This window comes from Muscardinus avellanarius, assembly GCF_963383645.1.
Source record: "Muscardinus avellanarius genome assembly, chromosome: 11".
Lineage (NCBI taxonomy): Eukaryota > Metazoa > Chordata > Mammalia > Rodentia > Gliridae > Muscardinus > Muscardinus avellanarius.
In genome coordinates this window covers 68,029,847-68,039,727 of record NC_137797.1, presented here as the reverse complement: position 1 = coordinate 68,039,727, position 9,881 = coordinate 68,029,847, and positions in this window count along the sequence as shown.

Genomic DNA, 9,881 nt, shown 5'->3' with positions numbered 1-9,881 from the left:
GCTACTTAGTAAGACCCTGTTTCTCAGCAATGTAGTGAGACCCTGTTTCAAAATAAAATACTTAAAAAATAGGTCTGGGAGTATAACCCTAAATCCGAAGTAGAAAGACTATGGATTCCATCCACAAAGGGGGACAAAAAGCCTCTGGATTCAAAAAACAGTACACAAACTGGGCATGGTGGCATAGCTTGTAATCCCAGTACTTGGGAGGCTGAGACGGGAGGATCACAGGTTTGAAGCCAGCCTCAGCTACTTAGTAAACTCTCAGAAGCTTAGTGAGACCCTGTTTCCAAATAAAATAAAAAATAGGTCTGAGAGTCTAGCCCAGAGGTAGAATGTTCTTGGGTTCCAAAAAAAAAAAAAGTACACACACACACACATACACACACACACGCCTCAAACTCAGTGCTGTTCAGGATCTAAAGGAGTAGGTCAGAAGGTGTAGGGAGAAAAGGTCATTAGCACTTCCTGCAGTTACTGAAGGGCTTTAATTGCCTTTGCGGGGAGTTTGGACTCCTGGATGAAGACTCCCTCCATTTCCTCCCATTACCCAGTCCTCCACCCCACAGAAGGATCTACTCTGTAACACCTCATAACATGCATACAGTCTTGTTTTATTATTATGTGTGTAGATCTGCCTCTGCTCCTCAGACTTCAGACTTATCTCATTCTTGCCATCAATAGGTACTCTGAAGTGTTGAGTGAAAGGGACACCATCCACTCATATACAAAAACCATAAGCAAAGGCCACTTGGCATAACACATATATTTTTTATTCCTTATTTTGAAACAGAGTCTCACTGAGTTGCAAAGGGCCTCATTAAGTAGCTGAAGCTGTCTGCGAACCGAGATCCTCCTGTTTCAATACTCCTGTTTGTAATACTGGAATTACAAGTGTGCGCCACCACGCTGGGCAAGGGACTAGCCTAGCCCTTTTTTTTTGGTGGTACTGAGGGTGGAATTTCTACCTCCGGGCTATACTTTCAGACCTATTTTCTATTTTATTTGGAAACAGGGTCTCACTGAGTTGCTGAGAGCCTCACTAAGTAGCTGAGGCTGGCTTTTGAACCTGTGAGATCCTCCTGTCTCAGCCTCCCAAGCAATGGGATTATAAACGTGCGCCACCATGCCCGGCTGTATTTTTTATTTTGAAACAGGGTCTCACTAAGTTGAAGAGGGACTCACTGAGTAGCTGAGGCTGTCTGGGAACCACGATCCTCAGGTCTCAGCCTCCCAAATGCTGGGATTACAAATGTGTGCCATCACGCCCAGCTTATTTTTATTTTGAAACTGGCTCTCGCTGTGATTCACCTTTTTGCTGGTGCTGTCCTCAATCCTGTAATTCTCTGTCTCAGCCTCCAAAGTATAAGGATTACAAGTGTGTGCCACCATGCCAGGCCTAGTTTTATGGAAACAGGATCTCACTAAATTGCCCAGGCTGGCAATCCTCCTACTTCACCCTCCTCGGTAGCTGGTTAACAGTATCATTCAAAGAGCAGTTCTTAGCTGGATATGGTGGTGCACCCTTGTAATCCCAGTACTTGGGAGACTAAGACAGGAGGATCCAGGTTCGTGGCCAGCCTCAGCTACTTAGTGAGACCCTCTGCAATTTAGTGAGCCCCTGTTTTATAAAAAATAGGGTTGGGGATGTAGTTCAGAGGTAGAATGCCCCTAGGTTCAATCCCCAATACTGCCACCACGCCTGGCTAGAAGCAGTTCTTAATTGTGAAGATGTATAATTTGCTGTGTGTGGTGGTGCAGACTTGTACTCAGCATTTGGGAGGCTGAAACAAGAGGATTGTGCTTCGTGGACAGCCTCAGCTACTTAGTGAGGCCCTTTGCAACTCAGTGAGAACCTGTTTCAAAAAAAGAATAAAAAGATGAGTGTGATGGTGCATGTTTGTAATCTCAGCATTTGGGAGGCTGAGACAGGAGGATCTGGGTCGACGGCCAGCCTCTGCTACTTAGTGAGGGCCTTTGCAACTTAGTGAGACCCTGTTTCAATACAAAGAATAAAAAACAGGGCTGAGAGTGTAGCTCAGAAGTAAAATGCCCTTGAGTTCCATTCCCAGTACCATAAAAAAAATTTAAAAAAAGAATAAAAAATAGGGCTGGGGTGTAACTTGGAGGTAGAATGCCCCTGGGATCCATCCCCAGTACCACACACAAAAAGAGATGTACAATTTTTTCAGTTTTTTTCTTCAGATCATGCCATGAAGTTATATTTAAGAAATATTTGCCAGCCGGGCATGGTGGCACACACTATTAATCTCAGCATTTGGGAGGCTGAGACAGGAGGATTGTGGTTCAAAGAAACAGCCTCAGCTACTTAGTGAGGCCCTCTGCAACTCAGTGAGACCCTGTTTCAAAATAAGAATAAAAAATAGGGCTGGGGGTATAGCTCAGAAGCCCCTGGGTTCCATCCGCAGGACCACAAAAAAAGAAAAAAAAAAGAAAGAAATCTGCCTAGCCCAAGTTTACTAAGATATTTTTCTATGTTTTCTTCCAGAAGTTGAATGTCTAGTATATTAATAATTCATTTTAAAAATTCTTTACTTTGAAACAATTTTACACTTACAAAAATACTATATGGAAGCTGGGTATGGTGGCACACGCTTGTAAGCCCTGCACTTGGGAGGCTGAGACAGGAGGATCACACAGGTTCAAAGCCAGCCTCAGCTACTTAGGCTTTCAACAATTTAGTGAGACCCTGTTTCCAAGTAAAATATAAAATAGGTTTGGGAGTGTAGCCTGGAGGTAGAAGGTTCCTGAGTTCACCCCCAGTACCATAAAAAATATATATACTATTTGGAGGATTTTGCTTGTTTTTTGGCGGGTCTGGGGATGGAACCCAGGGGGATTCGACCTCCGGACTACAACCCCTGCCCTATTTTTTATTTTGAAACAGAGTCTCACTAAGTTGCGGAGGGCCTCACTAAGTAGCTGAGGCTGTCGGCAAACTGCGATCCTCAGGTCTCAGTCTCCTGAATGCTGGGATTACAAGCGTGCGCCACCACGCCCAGCTCTATATGGAGTTCTGTATGCCTTTCTTGCCGTTCTCCCTGATGTCAACATTTATGTAATCATAGTGAAATAATTGAAATCAAGATTTTAATATTGGGAAAATTCTGTTGGTACAATTATTTATAGATCTAGTCAAATGTTGTTAATTTTTCAACTAATGGTTTTTTCTTGGACAGAATGCAATCCAGGACCCCACATTACTTTTTTATTTTTGCGGTACTGGGGATGGAACCACCCAGGGGCATTCTACCTCCAAGCTCCACCTCCAGCCCTATTTTATAAATTTTTTTTAATTTAATTTTATTTATTTATTTTTTTGCAGGTCTGGGGATGGAACCCAGGGGCATTCTACCTCCAAGCTACACCCCCTGCCCTATTTTTTATTCTTTATTTTGAAACAGGGTCTCACTAAGTTGCAGAGGGCCTCACTAAGTAGCTGAGGCTGTCCACGAACCGTGATCCTCAGGTCTCAGCCTCCCGAATGCTGGGATTACAAGTGTGCTCCACCAAGCCCGGCACTATTTTCTAATTTATTTGTAAACAGGGTCTCACTAAGTTGCTGAGAGCCTCAGTAAGTAGCTGAGGCTGGCTTCAAATCTATGCGATCCTCCTGTCTCTGCCTCCCAAGCGCTGGGATTAAAAGCGTGTGCCACCATGCCCAGCTTTTATTATTTATTTTGAAACAGGGTCTCACTGAGTTGCAAAGGGCTCACTAAGTAGCTGAGTCTGTCTGTGAACCTCGATCCCGCTGTCTTAGCCTCCCAAATGCTGGGATTACAAGGATGGGCCACCACACCCTGGCTTTCATTCTTTATAACTAAATTGCCCAGGGCCTCACTAAATCCCTGAGGCTGGCTGTGAACCTTTGATCCTCCTTTCTGAGCCTCCCAAGTACTGGGGTTACAAGCATGTTCCACGATGCCAGGCTTCCCACATTATTTTTTATTTAAATTTTTTTTTAGTACTAGAGATTAAACTCAAGGGCATTCTACCTTTGAGACAGACTTCCACCTTTTTGTTTTGAAGCAGGGGTTCTCTAGGTTGCTGAGTCTTGCTACATCACTGAAGCTGTCCTGCTAACCTCTGTCTCAGCCTCCCAAGTATTGGGATTATGGGCATACATCACCGTGCCTTGCCCTATATTATATTTAAGTCTACCTCCTTAGTCTCCTGAATGTAGAACAATTATTCAGTTTGTTTTTATTATTTTTGTTGTTGTTGTTGTTGATTTGTTTTGTTTTGATTTTTTTTTTGTGTGTGTGTGTGTGGTACTGGGGATAGAACCCAGGGGTATTCTACCTCTGAGCGACACCCCAAAAATAGGGTCTCACTAAGTAGATGAAACCTCAGTAGCTGAGGCTGTCAGTAAACCTGGGAGCCTCCTGTCTCAGCCTCCCTAATGGTGGGATTATAAGCGTGCGCCACCACACTCAGCTTCAGTTTGTTTTTTAATTAACTTTTTATTTGATGCATTATAATTACACATTATATGTTATTTAGTTTAGTTTTTTTTTTGGGGGGGGGTCTGGGGATGGAACCCAGGGACATTCAACCTCCAAGCTATACCCCCTGCCCCCTTCTTTTTTTTTTTTTTTTTTTTTTGTGGTACTGGAGGTGAAACCCAAGGCTTTTCTACCTCTAGGCTATATGCCCAGACCTATTTTATACTTTATTTGGAAACAGGTTCTCACTAAGTTGCTGAGAGCCTCACTAAGTAGCTGAGGCTGGCTTCAAACCTGTACGATCCTCCTGTCTCAGCCTCCCAAGCACGGGGATTACAAGCATGCGCCACCACGCCCGGCTTTTATTCTTATTTTTGAAACAGGGTCTCACTAAGTTGCAAGTGCCTCACTGAGGCTGGCTGTGAACTTGGAATCCTCCTGTTTCAGCCTTCCAAGTACTGAGATTACAAGCATGCACTAACACGCCCAGCTCCTATTTTATTTTTTATTTGGAAACAGAGTCTCACTCACTAAATTGCTGAGAGACTCACTAAGTTGTTGAGGTTAGTTTTGAATCTGCGATCCTTCTGTCTCAGCCTCCCGAGTACTGGGATTACAAGCATGCACCACCATACCTGGCTTCGTGTGTGTGTGTGTGTGTGTGTGTGTGTGTGTGTGTGTGTGTGTGTCTGGGGCTAAAACCCAGGAGCTCAAGCCGGGCGTGGTGGTGCACACTTGTAAATTCCAGCATTTGGGAGGCTGGGACAGGAGGATCACAGTTCGCGGACAGCCTCAGCTACTTAGTGAGGCCCTTTGCAACTCAGTAAGACTCTGTTTCCAAACAAAGAATAAAAAAAGGGGTGTAGCTCGGATAGGGGACATAGCCCAGTAACACACACACACACACACACACACACACACACACACACACTCAAACAAAAAAACAAGACAAACATTGGTGCATTACTATTAACTAAACTCCAGGCTTTTAAGACATGTGTGATGATGCACACCTGTAATCCCAGTACTTGGAAGGCTGAGACAGGAGGACAGCAGGCTCGAGGACAACCTCAGCAATTTAGACCCTGTTCAGGCCAGTGAACTCTTCTCCAACTTACAGCTGAGAGTGATTCAGGCAGGCCCCTCCCTCTCTATCCCTTGTTCTCAAAAGTCAACATCTGAGCCCCAGGTATGATGGTGCACGCTTGTAATCCCAATACTTATAGGCAAGATAGGAAGATCGCAGGTTCTTGGCCAGCCTCAGCAACTTAGGGAAGCCTTGTACAACTTAGTGAGACCTTGATTCAAGGTGGCACATGCTTGTAATCCCAGCTCTTGGGAGGCAGAGACAAGAGGATTGCACAGGTTTGAAGCCAGCCTCAGCTACTTAGTGAGGCTCTCAGCAACTTAGTGAGACCCTGTTTCCAAATAAAGTATAAAACAGGTCTGGGAGTATAGCCCGGAGGTGGAAAGCCCCTGGGTTCCACACCCCCAGTACTACCCAAAAATAAAATAAAATAAAATAAAATAAAATAAAATAAAATAAAAATAATGTCTAGTGTTGTGGTACATGCTTGTAATCTCAGCATTAGGGAGACTAAGATAGGAAGATTGTGGTTTGCAGCCAACCTCAGCTACTTAGTGAGATCCTTTGCAACTCAGAGAAACCCTGTTTCAAAATAAAAAATTTTAAAAAATAGGCCTGGGGGTGTAGTTTAGAGGTAGAACGCCCCTAGGTTATTTCCCCAGTACTGCAAAAAAAAAAAAAAAAAAAAAAAAAAAAAAAGAAAAGAAAACGAAAAAGAAACCAGGCATGGTGGCACATACTTGTAATTCCAGTACTTGGGAGGCTGAGACAGGAGGATTGCAGGTTCAAAGCCAGCCTCACTAGGCAATTTAGCAAAGCTCTCAGCAACCTAGTGAAACCTGTTTCCAAATAAAACATAAAATTGGGCTGGGGTGTAGCTTGGAGGTAGAATTCCTACAGGATCAATCCACAGCACAGAAGGAGGGAGGGAGGGAGGGAGGGAGAGAGAGAGAGAGAGAGAGAGAGAGAGAGAGAGAGAGAAGAAGAAGAAGAAGAAGAAGAAGAAGGAGGAGGAGGAGGAGGAGGAGGAGGAGGAGGAAGGAGCGGAGGGGAGGGGAGAGGGGAGAGGGGGGAGAGGGGAGAGAGGGGAGAGGAGAGAGAATGAGGAGAGAGGAGAGAGGAGAGAGAATGAGAATGGGCGCGCGCTGGAATTATAGCTCAAAGGTAGAATGCTCCTGGATTCAGTCCCAGTACCCTCCACAAGTTAACGTCTAGGGGTATCATAGATTTGGAGAGACATGAGAGATGCAGATCATAAGGAAAACAAGAATTCACAACAGGAGTAGGAAGTCCGGGCCAAGTTTACATATGGGCAGGCCCAAGTAATTGTCCACTGTTTAGTTTTTTCTCAGCCCTCGAAGATGCTTCTGGGCAAACTTTTCTCGTGCAGATCCCCAGGGGTTTGCACTTGGCCCACATCCTGGTCCAAGTGCTCGCCATGAACTTCCGATCTCTGCCCTGTGCACTAAGGTGTGAAAGAGAGCTGGGTGCGATGGTACACTTGTAATCCCAGTACTTGGGGGCTGAGACAGGAGTAGAGCAGGTTCCAGGACAACCTCGGCTACTTAGTGAGGCCGCCACAACTTAGTGAGTCACTGTCTCAAAATAAAGAATAAAAAATACGACTGGAGGTGTAGATTGGAGGTAGAATGCCTGGGTTCTAGGTTCCATTCCCAATACTGGGGGGAAAAAAATGCTGTGTGGCATGGTGGAGCATATTTGTAATCCCAGCATGTGGGAGGCTAAGAGAGGAGAATTACAGTTTGGGGACAGCTTCAGCTACTTAGTGAGGCCCTTTGCAACTCAGTGAGACCCTGTTTCAAAATAAAGAATAAAAAATAGGTCTGGGAGTGTAGCTCAGAGGTAGAATGCCCCTGGGTTTCATTCCCAGTACCGAAAAAAAAAAAAAAAAAAAAAAAAAAAAGGAGGAAAAGCAGAGTACAAGAGCCTCAGTCTGCCAGGGGTGGCGGCGCACGCTGGTAATTCTAGCATTTTGGAGGCTGAGATAAGAGAATCGCAGTTCGCGGACACCCTCAGCTACTACATTAATGAGGCCCTTTGCAACTCAGTGAGTCCTGTTTCAAAATAAAGAATAAAAAATAGGGCTAGTGGTGTGGCTCAGAGGTAGAATGCCCCTGGGTCCCATCCCCAGTACTGCAAAAAGTTAATTAAATAAATAAAAATAAGCCGGGCGTGGTGGCGCACGCTTGTAATCCCCGCGCTTAGGAGGCTGAGACAGGAGGATTGCGCAGGTTCAAAGCCAGCCTCAGCTACTTAGTGAGGCTCTAAGCAACTTAGTGAGACCCTGTTTCCAAATAAAATATAAAATGGGTCTGGGAGTATAGCCCGGAGGTAGAAAGCCTCTGGGTTCCACCCCCAGTACCACAAAAAATAAAATAAAATAAATAAATAAATAAAGAGATAAAGTAACCTGGGACTCTGCAAGGAGCCATCTCTTCCCCCTTACCAACTTCTCTTAGGCTTTTCTGTGTGTGTGTGTGTGTGTGTGTGTGTGTGTGTGTGTGTGTGGTACTGGGGATGGAACCCAGGGGCTTTCTACCTCTGGGCTATACTCCCAGATCTATTTTATATTTTAATTAGATACAGGGTCTCACTAAGTTGCTGAGATCCTCACTAAGTAGCTGAGCTGGCTTCGAACCTATGCGATCCTCCTGTCTCAGCTTCCCAAGTACTGAGATTACAAGGGTGCACCACCATGCCCAGCTAAAGCTTTTCTATCTTATTCAGAAGCAACAAGCTAGAATCCAGAAGGAAGGCCCTACCAGAACCATCTGCTGGGCCAAAAAAGAGAGTGACTCCAGGAGCACCTGTAATCCCAGTTACATGGGAGACTGAGCCAGGAGGATCACAAGTTCAAGGTCAGCCTCAGCAATTTAGACTCTTATCTCAGAATAAAAAAATAAATAAAAAGGCTAGGAATGAGCCGGGCGTGGTGTCACAGACTTTTAGTCCCAGTACTTGGGAGGCTGAGACAGGAGGATCGCAGGTTTGCGGACAGCTTCAGCTACTTAGTGAGGCCTTCTGCAACTTAGTGAGATACTGTTTCAAAATAAAGAATAAAGCCGGGCGTGGTGGTGCACGCTTGTAATCCCCACGCTTGGGAGGCTGAGACAGGAGGATCGCGCAGGTTCAAAGCCAGCCTCAGCTACTTAGTGAGGCTCTCAGCAACTTAGTGAGACCCTGTTTCTAAATAAAATATAAAATAGGTCTGGGAGTATAGCCTAGAGGTAGAAAGCCTCTGGGTTCCACCTCCAGTACCACCAAAAAATAAAGAAAGAAAGAAAGAAAGAAAGAAAGAAAGAAAGAAAGAAAGAATAAAAAATAGGGCTAGGGTTATAGCTCAAAGGTAGAATGCCCTGAGTTCCATCCCCATTACAGCAAAAAAATAAAAAAATAATAAATAAATAAAAAGGTTAGGACTGTAGCTCGGTGGTAAAGCACTAGCCAAGCAAGCAGGAGGCTCTGGATTTAATTTCCAGTACTGTGAAAGGAAGAAGACAAAGGAAGGAAGAAAGAAAGAAGGAAGAAAGGAAGGAAAAAAGAGAAAAGAACATGTGATAAAGGATGGGGACAGGAACCGAGCTCCCTACTCCAGCTGGAGCCAGACCCTGGAGTGGAGGTCACAGAGCCTTGGTAGAGAAGAGAGAGTACTCACCAAGAGCATGCAGTGCACGCTCTCGCTCCCCCCCCCCCATTCCAATCTACATTAGTATCTGAGGGCAACAGGAAAGCACAGCTTCCCATATGCAGATCCTAGGGTCAAGGGGTAGCCCTAGAGCAGGACTGAAAGTAAGGCTCACTTTATTTTGTATTTGCCTAAAAGTTCAGGAAGCCCTTGCTGACATTCTTGCTTGGGGGCCCAGTATTTAAACTTAGTCACTGCCTGGAACCTTGTTTTAGGAAAGAATGAGATGGCTGTTGCATAACCCAGAGTTGGGTGGGTGTGAGCTGCCCAAGGAAACAGTCTCTCTTCCTTCCTCCAGAAAATCTGGGAGTGCTGGGGATGGGCAGGGGCTGCTCAGGGAAGGGCGGGTCAGGAGCTTTGAGCCAGACCAGTAGAGAAGGTCAGGGAAGTAGCTGGACAGAAGCCCTCAGAACAGTCTTTCTCCACAAGACAATCACAGGTTCAAGGCCAGCCTCGGCAATTTAGCTGGACTCTTTCAAAATAAAAAGGACTGGGGTACGTGTAGCTCAGAGGTAGATTGCCTCTGGGTCCAATCCCCAGTACCTCCACACCCCACTCAACCAAATAGGAGAAGAAGGAAGAGGAGTCACTCTCCAAAGCCCCCTTGAACATAGCACAGCCT